The sequence below is a fragment of the Chinchilla lanigera genome, unplaced genomic scaffold (assembly GCF_000276665.1).
Source record: "Chinchilla lanigera isolate Chin_1 unplaced genomic scaffold, ChiLan1.0 scaffold00071, whole genome shotgun sequence".
NCBI lineage: Eukaryota > Metazoa > Chordata > Mammalia > Rodentia > Chinchillidae > Chinchilla > Chinchilla lanigera.
The window spans coordinates 6,281,961-6,297,738 of NW_004955472.1; the positions used below are offsets into that span (position 1 = coordinate 6,281,961).

The following is a 15,778-nucleotide window of genomic DNA, read 5'->3' on the forward strand; positions in this document are numbered from 1 at the left end:
TTGAGCCCATGATACAGAAGGACTGATACTGTTGTAGTAGCAACTTTATGAAAAACTTTGCAGAACTGTTTAATACCTATTTTGAAACCAACCATTGTATGGGCTGGACTTTACTTTTACCTTTCTCTCAGAGGAAGAAGTTAAAAGGAGCTACCTTTTACGACATTCTTGTTACCAAACTTCTATGAACTTCAGAAGACTTGCTGGTGCATCTGATACAGAAGAGTCTGTGACGTGTGCATTTTTTGAGAACATTAACTTGCTCTGTTTATCTCTCTAATCTTAGTCCCCTTCACAACCATCTTCAGTAGGTGTATAGTGAATAAATGAGTTACTGAGCAATATTAACCTATTTTAAATTATAAAAATAAAATTTGAGTCAAAAGAAACTAGGTTTGACCTATGATTCAAAATGATTAGAGAGAGAGTTCTAAAATAACAGCAGTATTCTAGTATCACAAAAGTTTGAGTACACAGTTTGTCAAAAGAATATACATGTTGGCCAGTTATTTAATATTGAAGATATTAAAGGGCCAAATTTTAAAATTCCTGTGGGACTACAAAAGAATCTGATTAGCCAATGCAATATCAAGCAAAAAGAACAAAGCCAGAGGCAGCACAATGTCTGACTTCATATCTACTACACAGTTGTAGTAATCAAAACAACGTGGTAATGGAATAAAACAGACTGAGCAAGGAAAGAGAATAGAGAAGGAAGACATGAACCAGTGCATTTGTACAACTGATATTTAATGAAGATGTCAACAGCACACATAGAGAAAGCAAGTGTCTTCCATCAGTGATCCTGGGAGAACTGGATATCTACTTGCAGAAGACAGAAACTAGGGGCTGGGGGTTTAGCTCAGCGGCAAAGCGCCTGCCTGGCAAGCGCAAGGTCGTGAGTTCGGTTCCTGGTACCGGAGAAAAAAAAAAAAAAAAAAAAAAAAAAAAGAAGACAGAAACTAGACCCATATCTCATACCACATTACAAAAAAAACAAAAACCTCAAAATGGAGTAAAGCTTTAATGTAAGGGGAAGAAAGTGTAATTTAGTGGTAGAACATGTGCTTGGCATGTGTAAGCCTCTGGCTTTGATTTACAGCACGACAGAAAAATGAAAAGAAAAAAGAGGGAAAAAGGAAGGAAAGAAAGAAGGAACAAAAGAAGAAAGAAAGAAAGAACAAGAGAGAGAGGCTCAAGTGTAAGATCTGAAGATATAAAAGTACTAGAAAAAAACATAAAAAAAAAGCTCTATGATGATGGTTTGGGCAGTAAGTTTTTGGATCTGCCCTGAAGCATAGGCAACAAGAGGGAAAATAAACAATTAAGAAAACATCAAACTAAAACTCATCTGTACAGCCAAGGAAATAATCTATAGAATGAATATGCAACCTGTGGAATGAGAAAAAATATTTGCAAATTCTGTATCTGAATTCAAGTGTTCTCACCTCAAAAGCTTGATAAATACCTCAAGTAACACTTATGATAATTAGCTCTATTTAGTCATTCCATATTAAATACATATTTAAAAGCATGTTGTGCATGATAAATATATACAATCATGTTAATTAAATTAAGCGTGTATAAATAAGAATGTTAAAAAAAATTAAGGGCCACATGAATAATTCTAAGAATTAAGAACACAATGCATATTTTAATTAGTTCAGTTTAGTTATTCCCCCATTTTATCTCAGTAAAGTATTTTTTAAAGTTATGAACCATAAATATCTACTGTCGCTCTTTGATACAAAATCCATGTGATTTTTTTGAAGGTTAGAATAGAGCAGTGATAAATTTTTGAAAGGCATTGACCAGACATAGTCATTGATTCAGTAGGAGATCATATCCTTAAAAGAATGATTCAAGGAAAAGAACCAAACTTAAAGATTAATGATGTGGGAGGCGGAGTTTTGGAGTCAAGTTCAGCCCTATGGAACTGTGTTGTTGCTTTGATAATAGTAAAGAGGTATTTATAAAACCAGAAAGATTATATCAGTAATTTTTTCTGTGAGTTATAAAACATTTTGTGTGCACAAATTACCAAACATCGCAATAATGTAAGGGGATGTCTGGCTTGTCAAGAATTTATTGACATGCTTTATACTCACTCCTCACCTGTTTTTGAATTGAGAAGTGACTGAACGGGTACACTACTAAGATTTTCTTTATATGCAATGAAACTTGCTCACATGTGAAGTGGACTGCCACGCAATATACTACTTTATAGACATCAAAGACCCATCTACCACACATGGATGATCCATATGATATTCTCTCTCTTTTGTAGAGACTCCTATTTCCATGAATAGATTAATGCAACTAATTAATTCACAGAATATTTTCTGAGCTGTCCCTCAGCACGGCAGTGTCAGAGGCACTGGGTGTGCAGTGGCCAGAGTGCAGCCATGGCTCCTGCTAACCTGCAGTTGGCATCTTTTGAAGAAGCGAAAAATGTGATCCCGTATTTATTCAGATAAATGTAATTTCACGGAGTAACTGTTGCCACAGTTATGGTGTACTTTGTATGTCCTTGGTGCTTACTTGTATGAAATCATTTGGTTTTCACAAAAATCCCTTTGTTAGGTAATTTTGTACCTCATTTCGTAAGTCATAAAACTGGAGCATAGCGGGGATGAAGAAATCGAATGTCACGAAGTCTAGCAAGTGGTCCGTTTCAGACTCACACTTAGTAAGTCTATATGTAAACCTTGCCCTCCAAATTAGGATGTTACTCTGAGAACTGACAGGCGAGAAAACTTCAGGAGCCATAGCAGAACATCCGAAGGGACTTTCATCCAGGACGAGGTGTACTTTTGGAAGTGAAATTGAAGCTAAAATGTAAAGATAGAAAGGACTAGGCAATGGAGAGAAGATTGCTGTCACCAAAGGGAAAACCCAAGCAACAACGTTGAAGTAGAAGGAGGTTTTCAAAATAAATGGAGCTGATGAGTGAGGAGATTAGGGTGGAAATGTCACTGGTGGCTGGATAGGCAGGGCATTTTAGGTTAAGAGTTAAAACAGAGAGTTTGTTTTGTTTTGCTTTGTTTTTTAATCTCCAAACACAAGGAAAATCATTTTTTTGTGGAGAGACATCATTTAACTGATATTAAAGAATTCTGGCCAGAATGTGGAGAAAAGTTTGAAGGAGCAAGAACACAAACAAACAGAAATGCTGATTGCACTGGGAGACCACGAGCAGAATAGAGCACAGAAGTAATGGCGGTGAAGATGGCAGCAGATAGATGGATCCAGGATCATCCGGGGAACTGGAGGTGAAGCGCAGCACAGGGTAACTCAGGATATTCCCTTCTGGATTTTGGTCTTATGGCCTAATGTTCCCATCATTAGCATGACTATATTGAATTATGATGTTTCTCTTAAAAATTCTCTCTGAAATCATGCCTATTTTAAAAGGAATTACAGTGGGCTTTTTGATTAGATTAGTTCATGAAATGATTATAGCGTAGAACAGCACCTAAATAGATAATGATTATAGGTTGTTGTAGAAGGAGCAAGGCTGAAAAGGGCTCCGGGGTTTGGGGTGAGGGCGCACTGAATAAGGTGATTGGCAAGAAATAGTAAGTGTGAGCCCAGTGTCGACGTGTATTGAATCTAGAACGGGTCATCTACTATGGGTGAAACTTTCACCTCCCACCAAGATTCGCAGAACTGCCAAGGCTCATACAAGATTATTTTCGCATTTATTAACTCACTTAAACAGCACATACACTTTGAATACTGGTTTACTACATGTTTAGCACTCTTACCAGACCGTATGACTCTTGCCTTCAGAGAGATTCAGCTCTGTTGTTTTTCACTTGACTCTTGTTTACCACCCAGTATGTGTTTCTATGGTTGGCTATTTTTTAATGAAGTATGGGCAACATGGCTAAGGATCATTTTCTGTTATTAGAATGCCATTATTGATATCTTTTCATCAAAGACAATAGCATTTCTCAGTAGATCAAGCTCTGAGGTCCCGGGCTTTTAAATAAATTTCAGTTCCGTTATTTGCTTGGTTAATCCCTGTGTGCCTCAATTTGGGATTGCCGTCTGTGTCCCTCTGTGCTTTTATTGGAGATTAAACCAGTGTCTTCAGTTTGTGAGAATTAAGTGAGAAAATAGATGTGGACCATTAGAACAGCTATTATGACTTGTATCAAGATGTCCCCCAAAGCATCATAGATGGGGAGTTTTGATGGTGGCTGGATTTGGGTGTGTGAATGTGAAATAAGGGTGTGAGATTAGGATTAATAGTGTGAATAATGGAAGCCCCACCTAGGGTATGAGTGACACCAATCAATAGGCTTCTAGCCAAAACACCCATGCTTGGCATATGAAACGCATTCAACAAATATTATTTTACTCTATGCAGGACACAAAATATACTGTGTGTATATGTTTCTATATATAATCTAAAGATATATATATGTATTTATATACATATTATAAAAATATATCTTACCAAACAAAATATGTGATCCAGTTGCAAAAAGTTGTAGTTACAATATAATTTCAACTTGTTGAAAGTTTAAAAACAGTAAAAAGTTTTAACTTGATTGACCTACTAAAAAGGTAACAGGGTATTGCTTTCACTCTTGGGTTTTGAAAGATTAAAGTGAATAAAAGCGCCGATATCCTTACCATATACATCTCTAAGAAAGTCAAGAACAAAGGGAATGTTTGCCACCAAAGCACTTCAGGATAGAGCCCTCATCATTCTGTTGGGAGTCGCCAAACAAAGCAGTGTGAGACCAGGCAGCTTAAAGAAAAGAAAAATAAAAAAGTGTTTGTTTGGTGCTGCTTTTCTCTATTGAAGATCAGGCAATGTGCATTTCATACTAAAATAGAATTTAGTGTAGTGAAAGTCCAAGGTTTTCTTTTTGTATAGTTTTGGTAATGCTTTAAGTGGAGTCTATAGAGAGAGTCAATCAGTATTGTCCATGTTCCTTTTATAACTCGGAAAATACGTGCTTTTATTTGTTTGTTTGTTTGTTTGTTTTGTTTTTCTCCGGTACCGGGAACTGAACTCACGACCTTGCACTTGCCAGGCAGGCGCTTTTGCCGCTGAGCTAAATCCCCAGCCCCGAAAATACGTGCTTTTAATATTAAAAAGTTGTAGCTAATAATGGAGTCACAAATTATTCAGTGGATTTAGTTCTGTCTTCTCTGTCTTTGCTAACTGCTCTCCACTGCTCTAGCAAATAGTAGTTAATTTTTATATTAAAATTGTATGTCTTCTTAATAGTAACTTTTGGGATTCATTTTAAAGATAATAGAAACCAATAAAAATAATACAGAATTTTAAAACAAGATGATAGGAAGTTAACAGTGGTAATTATATTGCATATTTTAATCTTCAAAGTGGTTGCTCAGATTACCAGATATAGGCTTCTAAGATTGATCAAACAATATAAACACTATTTGTTCCTTTCAATGAACTAATAGAAGTTAGCAGTACCATTATTTTAACTAATATATACATATATTCTTACTTTTCTCTTTTCCCCATCCCAATTGTTCTATCCTTTTGAGCAGTTTATTTCCCTTTCACAGTATCTATTGTGCCTTTTGTATCTTATTTACTCTTTCAGCTTTTATGATGTTAGAATTAGGAACTATATAACTATTTTGTTATATTTGAATTAATGGTGAATGACTAATATGTTCCACTTTTCTATCCTAATGAAAAATAGTGTAGAATAAATGGTTTTTGAGGAAATTTGATTTCTGTATGTCAGTTTGTTAAAAGTACCTCATGAATTTAATCAGTTATTTGTTTATGGAAATATCTTGTTAAAATATTTGATGTCATTTTTATAAATGTTAAAGTATAAATTTAAACTTTGGCATTCACAATACAGACTTTATTACATTTTAATAAGCATCCTTTCAAAAAAGGATCAGAACAACAAACAGAAGAAGGGGAAAGCTTTCATTTAGAGCTTCAGTCTTATTTAATAACCGTGAATTGTTGATAATGCAATACTTAAATCACCTAGTTCTGGTCTACTGCACTGATTATAGGTTTCAAGTTTTGTTAGCGCCATTATGTTGAATTTAACATTTGTTCTGACTAGTTTCATGTCAAAACTCTCTACTCCTGATACTTTGGAAGGAGTGGTAAATAATGAAAAAGTGTGTAATCTTAAGAAAGTTATTGAATCACTTTCTAAGCCTTAGTTCTGTGTTTGTAAAATAGTGCAGCAGTATTTCATAAGATTTGATTCATGATGAATAATGTAATTGCTTTGAAATCACCACACATAATTCTAGGCATGTAGTAGCCACGTTGTTTCTCTTCTTCCTGGTGTTCTATGACTACAAAGAACAAAATCATCAAAGTATGAGAGAAGATAAAGTTGCCATGTAGCAACTCACAGCTCTTAGTCTCAGTGTACAAGAGACATTCTCTTCACAGGCCGGACAAACCATTTCTGTAGGTTGTGAAATGTAACCCTCCAAAACACTGATGGAGCTCCAGAATCTGACTCTGCAGACCACTGACCTGTTGCTTATGTGATACTGCATTGTATTAGCCTCACAAGATAATTTAAGAAATGTATGTTATGAACTTTTTACCATAATAAGCTCCATAATATTATTTTCTCTGTATCTATGGCCTATAGTACTATATACTAATTATTAACAATAGCAAAAGGAAATTTCAATAAATAAAGGAATTACCACTTGAAGGAGAACCTATGTACTAGATATATTTTTTTCTAAAAAAAAATCTTATTTTCTCCTACATTGAAATAAAATACGAGAACCACTATATTATCTTTTGGAAAATGACTGAGAAAAATGGTGAAATTGTCTACCCTTTCACTTAAAATAGATATTTTCAATTGTCTCCATCTGAAACATTTGTAAAAGTAGAAATATAAATCCATTACTATAGAATATTTTTTTACAAGTAGCACGGGAGGTCCCAGAAGATTGTCAGTTTTCCTTTGTTGTCAGATACTCCTGATACATCGCCATAAACTTCACAGATCTGGTTATTCCTTTTTGAATTACTTTAATGTAATTCAAATGCTTTACCTTTAATGCTTTACCTTGGAGATCATTATCTTCATCTTCTAGAGAATCAAAGCAGACAACAGTTACAGTTTTAGAAATTGTACTGGCAAATCTCTAGCCTTATGTCTCAGTTACTTTTCTCTCATTGCTGAGACAAAATACCTGATGCCCAAAATTAGGGAAGGAAAGATTTACTTCGCTCACAGTTTGTGGAGGTTTCAGTCCATACTCGGCTGGCTCCAAGGCAGGTGGCACATGGCAGAGGGCAACAGTTCACGGCGGCAGAAAACAGCAAAAGCAGCAAGAGCAGAAAGGGAGGAACTGCAGCTGGAAGACCAAGCCCCCTCCCCTCCCTTATAGTGCATGCAGGCTTCCCACCCCAGGGTGAGCATAGCACTCACACCTACAATCCAGCATTGGACCATGAATTAATCATAGACTGTAGAAGCCCACCCCATGACTGCATGAGGCTTTGGGGGGACATCTAGACACAAACCATGACACCTTGAGATCAGATCACTTTTGTCTGAATTTGCTTTAGGTAAGATCTGGCTATAGTTTTGAGAACTGTAATCCCTCTAAAGTTATTAGTATAGTGCTAGGGGGTGTAGCTCAGCAGCACAGCACCTGCCTGGTAGGTGTGAGGTCCTGAGTTTCATTCCCAGTTTCAAAAATCTAATTAATTAATTAATTAAATATTATGAGTACAGCAAGTTTATTGACTTTAGGTCTTCATTATGTGTTGATCATGATTATGTGATTGATTAGCTCACATTATTATTTTATTAGGTACACAGACTACTTCATTTTATGTATGGCTTGTGTTATTTTCTGTCTACTAAAAGTTCACTGGTATACATTCATCAGTCTCTTTTCTTTTCCACTTTGCATGTTTGTGGTCTAAGTCTTATTCCTCCCCTCAAATGGTGTCCTTCAGTAAACACGTCGAAGATGTAGCTCCTCATAATCTGTGTTCCAAGTAATGCTCTGGCTCAGTGAAGCCACAGTCATCAGTTCTTACGGAACTAATTTCCCGGACCCTTCTTTCCTCCACTCCCTCTGAGCAATATTTGATTTGAATAAGATGTGATCAGTACCTTCCTAGGTTTTCTTCAATTTGCTTCAGTGAGAGGATCTAATGCATCACAAAATCTATGACCATGCATGGGTCTGGCATCTCATCTTGTATGTCACTATTGACCACAGAATTACAGAATGTGATACACCATTATTGTCATTTTTATTTGCTCTTTAGGGATCTTAGTTTTGCACTTTATTAGGCCAACATACTCAAAGAAAATTTCTACTTCATATGATTATGCTCTTTCACTTCCTGTTTAGAGAACACTCCACAGATCCTTCTTTAAGTTTTAGTAATGTATTTCAGCTACTTACTTTTTCTGCTAAATTACATATCTTTGCCAGATTGCTCTTCTATTTAGCAAAACAATCTCCTTTTAATACCCTTTGTCTGTTGCTTCTTATATAAATATAAAAGATAATATTTATTATTTACTTTGTATTATATAATAATTATTTATATTACTTGCATGACTCATTTTTCAAATGTTATTGGGTCCTTGGTGCCCAATAAGTTGCAGATTTATGGGAGCGGTGGGCACATAGAGAAGTGGAGGTGTGAAGACGTCCACGGTGCTGAGCTGTGACTCACGTGTGAGGCTTGGACTGATCGGGTCGCAGGGGGGGAAGACAGTGCAGTTCCCTTTTAGTCCAATCATAGGTGTTTCTGCAGGGTGAACACACACAATTAACAATGAGCAGCAGCAAAGTGTTTGTATATCTTGTTTATCATTTCACTTTCTTTTAGCAAGTAGATAGAAGGGGGTCAAGAGATGAGGGAAAGGTGAGCGTTGGCAAAGGGGATGGAAAAGGAATTAAGATGTATTATGTACAGGCACTAACTCCACACAAAGTGTAGAAATTGTATACTACAAATATGCACTAATAAATAAAAACTAATTTTTACAAAAATTTGTTTTCACAGATCGTTGAAATAGATTGCAAGAAAATCCTAGATATACTGTATGGATCTTACCGAAACCTTGTTAAAGTAGTTGATGATAGAAATTAAACAACCAGAATTGTCTACTTCTTCTACATCGTTATGACCATAAAAATGTTTAGGGTGTGATGCATATATAATGAGAAAACATTTCCATTACAGGTGCTTTTGTTCTTGGTACGGCAGTCTTTTCCAGCTTAAAAAGAAAACAAATTTCAATTGAGTGACTTGATTTTTTTTAATAGTGTTTCATAATCTGGAGTCTGTTCTCGAGTTTTATAAGTTCCAGACAGACATAATTTTCATTGCTCTATTGTGCATTTAATAAAATGCAACCACATGCTAACCACAGTCACAGCGAGGTACTTTTCAAACAGCAGTGTGGAATGATAATACAGTTTTCATAGCTAATTACCATGAATGTACAAAGACGTGGATAGCTGAATATTCTCTCTGACCTTCCTTTTACTCGTAGGAACTGAACAGATCCCCTGGAAAGCTGTACCATGAGCTGCAAGTGCCCCTGAAGTATCCAGTGTGCTTTTAACCATCGGAGGTAAATGCCGGATTTACTTTAATGATATTTTCAGGATGAAATGAAATATTATTTTGTGTGTTAAAACTTACTTTCCTTATACTAAGAAGGTAGGTATTTCTTTTTCTTCAATTTGCTAATACGTTAAACTAAGTAGTTACTCTAATTTATGAACCCAAGAGCGACTGGTGAAGTTATTGGCGTACTTGCAATTCATTGCTGGACTTGTAGTTTTTTCTGTTAAACTAAAATACACGTCATATGTGAAATAAGTCGGATAGTCTGTATACTATGTATATTTGCCAGTTGGCATTCTTGTCTCTTAAAACACCCTTTTAGCATTTGAAAGTCTTATATCTAGTGCGTGATGGATCACAGTATTTCTTTTTTGTTTTTATTTTTTATTTATTTATGGTTTTGTTCCTGGGAATCGAACTGAGGACCTTGTGCTTGCCAGGCAGGTGCTTGTGCCACGGAGCTATATCCCCAGACCATGTATATATATATATATTGGTGCTAGAAATTGAACTCAGAACCTTGCACTTGCCAGGGAGGCGCTTGTGCCACTGAGCTATATCCCCAGCCTGGTACTTCTTTACATATGGTGTTTTCAAATATTAGGCCTGATGTGTGAAGGCTAACAGTGTATCTTCACATAAGACATGGATAGTAATATAGGATATATAATAATATAAATTTAAAATGGAATATGTTACTTGTGGATTGTTTTTCTGTCATTGGTCCTAGCAGACTAGCAGCTTTGCATTGGTTTGTGCCTGTGTGCTTTCTTGACGTTTTCTCAGAAACTCTTATTACTTTGTCAGCCTTTGCTTTTCTCAGCTCTTCATCATTTACCGAGCATCTCGCTTTGCACGTGTATATGTGACTTCCTTTCTTTGAAAGAATGTGGAAATATTGCAGCCACTGCTTTTTCTTACCTTCTGAATTCATAGAGAAAGGAATTCAGAGTCCAATATTGTCTAGAAAGATAAGGCGTAGCTACGGTTACGAAGTAGCTGATTTAATTCATCTGAAGGGATACATAGGACAACATCACATGAAGATCCCAAAACTGGAGTATTTAGATACAATTTTCTTCTAAAAATACAGGATTCTAGATTAAATGTCTGCCTACATCAGGCCTGTCTCTAATGTCTTAGACAAACAATAACAGAAAGAAGGAATGACACATGTAGGACTCGCCTACCGAGGCTCAGATGACAACTACATACGTACACGAACACGCCCCTCACATCAGGCTAGGACAGGATGTTGCGATTCAAGGGAAACTGCAGCCCTTCACGCACAAAGGTTCAGGCCTAAAGGAAAGAAACATTGACATCCAGGAGGAATAGGTGGGAAATTACATGCAAAATGCACCAAATTGGTCACATTTCAAATGAAAGCATAAATGATAAAATTTAAATCTTGAACTGTACAATGAGGCATTTGGCTCACATTTTGCAAAGCTTTCTATTATGTTAACTTGGAAGAAATAATAGGGGAAAAATTGACTGTCATGTGAGGAAAATTAGGGAAAACTGCTAATTTGCACAGCACAAAACTGTCTATCACTTACAGGGTGCTTCCAATCAAGAAGAATATTTAATGACACTTAAAACACGAAAAATTTTAAGTGATTTGAAGGCACTGTGAAATGTAATTGCTTCGCTGACTATTTCTTATAATACTCTCTCATAGTCTTTGGTCAGTTAAGTAATCCGGATAAATTAACCTCTTTTTCCTGCTTAAATATATGCAAAGTTCTACAGTCCATTTTCCATTGTGAGCCAAAGAACACTGGCTGTGTTCAGATATACCTTGATAGCTTATAGTCAGGGAGATCTTTTTATCAGCTAATAATGAAACATGCATTATTAAATTATTACATGATGAGATGTTATTTTGAAAATTAATACTTTATTTGATTCTGAAGGGATTTTAAAAAGTGGCAAATCCATATGCAAATTTTGCTGCTCTGAGAATTTCCATTTTAACAAAAGCTTAAAGCATATAATATACGGGGGATGAAAAGATACATCTCATAACCTCTGTTTCTTGTTGTGACAATTAAAATCATTTTTACTGCTTCCTTTCTATAACAATGACTTACATACTCAATTCTTCGTCTAAATAACAAAGAAGAGTTTAACTTTGCCCTCTTAGGTAGTGAAGTATTTACTTATTTTTTTATTATGAGTCTTCCATGAGGGAAAAGGATCTTTATTACTTGAAAATTTTTGGTTGTGTTTTAAAATTTATTTTATCCAGTTAAAAGCTTTCCAGATTATTTTTCTCTCAATTTTATTATTTTAAAGAGAATAAAAAATAAAAGAATAAAAAATAATAAAGAGAATAAAAAACATTAAACCAATACAGAATATAAAAAACCAAGATAACAAGAATTCAAATATGGTTGTTGTTTTGCATATTATTGCCGTCAAAGTAGTTGTTCAGATTACCAGATATAAGCATGTAAAATTGGTCAAAAAACTTAATCATTAACTTCATTTCAATGAACCAATATAAATTAGTAGTACAGTTATCTTAGGTAAAATGGATCAAAGATATAAATATTAAAACAGAAAGACTGAATCTCCTAGAAGAGAAAGTAGGTAGAAATCTTGAAGATGTAGGAGTAGGCAGAGAGTTCATGAACAAAAACCAAACTGCATGGGAAATACTTCAAAGAATCAACAACTGGGATCTCATCTTATTGAAAAGTTTTTGCACATCTAAAGAATTCACCAACAGAGTAAAAAGAAATCCCATGAATTGGGAAAAAATTTTAACCAACTGTCCCTCAGACAAAGGATTTCTATCTAGAACATATAAAGAATTTAAAAAAATCCACATTGTTTTTAAACCATAATGTTCCTTTAGATATAGCAATATGACAAACACTGCAGAGACATTTTATGATTCAAGTTTAGAAGATAATTTCCAGTGTGATTACCAAAGCTTTGTTAGAAAGCAGATAGCACAAGCAACATAGCACAGGCGGTGAAATAAGTCAGTACTCTGAGAAGAACCACATCCTAAAAGCAGAGCTCTGTCCACAACTTGAAGAGTCACCTTTAGGAAACCCAGTAATTCCCACCCAGAACAGTAATGACAGAATGTGAAGACCTCAAACAATTAGGTTTGTCTTATTTAATGAAGAGAAGATTCTAAGGGTTAGAGACGATGAAAATGCTGTAAATATTTTAACTGATGTCAGGTGCCAGGGAGGTAGACTTTGTAGCTATCTCTGAGGGAGGCTCAAGAATATTTGAGTATGATGTGATCGGTATGAAGATTGTTAAAAAACCATATCATATGGATTTTATTTAAGTAAAAAAATTCCATGAAAATGAGAAAGTCCCCCTAAACAGTTTGGGCAGCTGAGTAAAAGATGAGCCTTGTAACCACAGCAAGGACACTTGGCGTGTTCAGGCAGCCAACTGCTTCTCATAGGAGATTCAGTCGTCAGCCAGCGTCGGAGGAGAAAACACTTACCATCCTTTATCTTTGCCTCGCCACATGATGGTCTTTTATGCAGAGAAGTAGGCCTTCCATATGCTATTGGATCATTTGCTTAGTATTAAGTGATGCTTTCTTGTGTTCTATGCCTTCTTACTTTAGGCAATCTTTATGCAAAGAATTTTTTTTTAAAAAATGAAATACTGGAGTTGTTCTGTTTTAATTCTGTGACCAACTACAATGTGAACATGAAGCCTATATAAAGAAAGAAATAAAAGAAAGAAGTAAATAAAGAACATTTACTGTTCTTTAGTTCATCTGTAAAATAAGAAGAAAAAATAAAATGACCTTGAGATTCTTTCTAGCTCCAAAAATCTATTAATTTGTCTATCTGATATAAATTGCTGAAGGGAGCTTGATGTGGTGGCTCACACATGTACTTCCAGCACTTGAGAGGCTGAGGCAGGAGGATCACTGTGAGTTTGCGGCCAATCTGGGCTACAAAGTGAGTTCAAGGCCAACCTGTACTGCATAATGAAACCCTGTCTCAGAATGACAAAAATTAAAACTAAAACCAAGTAAATGAATCCCTGAAAGTGAGTCAGAATATTTTAGTAGTTATGATCACAGGCCCAGAGTAATCATCTTGGGTTCCCACTCTCAAGATCTGTCACTTTTGCAGTTTACTTGGGGTCTTAGTGCTTAGCTCGTAAATCTGTGGGAAATGAATAAAGATACCGCTGCTCACCACATGATGCCCTTGAGGCTTCTGTAAAAGCGAATAATGATGAGAAGGCATAATTTCAGGTCAGCTCCGCGTTGCCACCTAGATGACAAATTCGACCCAATAACTGACCCATCTGGAAAAAGTAGTACAGCATAAAGTTAAACAATTTTTGGTTCCTTTGTTATTCTTAAAGAGTTAGGTTATGGTTAAGATAAGATTATGGCCTTTAATAAGATTCTGTTCACGTGTTAGATAAAACCGCATTTTTTTCTCTCTGGGGAAAATGTTCCATATCTATACATGTGTACATGCCATCTTTTCTGGTCTGTGATCTGGTTATGCATTTCAGCTTGTGAGAGATTCCGATATTGTGTATATTTGAAAACCTCTGTCTGTGTCATGTTTTAGAAACAATAATATTTGTGATCTGGTACTTACTACGGAATATTTATAATTTCTTCGGGCTAGTGTTCATCAGCAAAGCAAGACAGATTGAAGTAAGATGTCTCAAATTGTATGAATCGCTTTCATTCATTGCTAGAGCTTATCAAGGCTTTTAAAATCCTTGGATTAGCTCCTGCCAGTGCTTTCACTAAAGCAAAGCTTGAATCAATGCCATCACTGTAATGGATTTGTGTTAAAGAGGAAAGCCGTCACGTGATCAGGTTATCACCACATTACTCACCTTAGTGCTTATATTATGGTGTTGTGAAGACTGAGTTAATCACAGTATATTGGCACATATTTTGTTGTTTAATTGATACTAAGACTTGAACCCAGGGCCTTTGCACTAAGCTGTCTTCGAAGTCCTTCTTTATTTTGAGAAAGGTTCTCACTAAGTCATTAAGTTGGCCAGGCTGGCCTTGAACTTGTGATTGGACAGCCCCAGCCTCCCAGAATGCTGGGATTCCAGGTGTGTGCCTCAGCATGTGACTTGCAGGTCTTAATTGTTGCTGTTACTGGTTCATGTGTGCAGTGCAATGATCGCGTTCCTTGCGGGAGTCAGTGCAGGTGCGGAACACCTCTGAATTCATTTTTTCATCCCTTCCCCTCTTCTCTATCTCTTGGTCTCCTTCTCTTTTGCTTTTTTTTTTCTTCTTATGAAAATAAAAAAAATAAAAATGATACAGAATTTCAAAGCAAACTGATAGGAAATTAACAATGGATATTATATTACATATTGTTATCTTAAAAGTAGTTGCTCAGATTACCAGAAATATGAGTGTAAGATTGATTGACCAAACAATACAAACAGCAAAGGTTCCTGTCAAGGAACTAATAGAAGTTAGTAATACAGTTATCTTAGCTAAGTCTTGGAAACAACCCAAATGTCCATCCACTGAGGAATGGATAAAAAAGATGTGGTATGTGGTTTTTTTTTTTTTTTTGTGGAGGGGGTGGTTTCCAGTACCGGGAATCGAACTCATAACCTTGTTCTTGCTAGGCAGGCACTGTGTCGCTGAGCTAAATCCCCAGCCCCAAGATGTGGTCATTTTATACAAAGGAGTACTACTCAGCTATAAAGAAAGATAAACTTGAGGCTTTTATAGGTAAATGGATGCTATTAGAGACCCCTTCTTTTCTGCAAAAGATCAATTTTCTTGTTGCCCTACTTCTTATTATCTATCTTTAATCTTGCCCTTTATTTATATTTTGTGATTATCATATAAGAAAAAAACATGTGGGATTTAAGGTTGTGTGTCTGATTTATGTAACTTAACAAAAGTTTGAAGGCACATCTATTCTTATATGATTTCTAGTGGATACTAGCTTCATCTCTATTATTATTGCAACTGTTCAAAATTTTTCTCTTTACTTAATTTTTGAAATTTTTATCCGGCACAAAAAGCAAGTAAGACTTTTACAACCCTTTCAACAATACGTGAGAACACTATAAACTCCCTCAATGTAATATTTAATATTTTACTTCAACTTCCCTAGTATCTCACACTACCTATTGATAACATTTTAATCATTGTTTTCTTTTTTTTTTTTTTTTTTTTTT

General features: G+C 35.5%; 1 protein-coding gene across 2 annotated transcripts in view; it reads left to right on the top strand.

Annotated features, from left to right (window-relative positions):
• The window catches only part of Lingo2 (leucine rich repeat and Ig domain containing 2), a 1,180,631-nt gene that overhangs the window by 491,439 nt on the left and 673,414 nt on the right, over positions 1-15,778 (top strand). For both annotated transcript variants that reach the window (XM_005401120.2, XM_005401121.2), the window contains exon 3: positions 9,525-9,605. The gene's annotated coding sequence lies outside the window, so the exon portion shown is untranslated. The remainder of the gene's footprint in view (positions 1-9,524; positions 9,606-15,778) is intronic.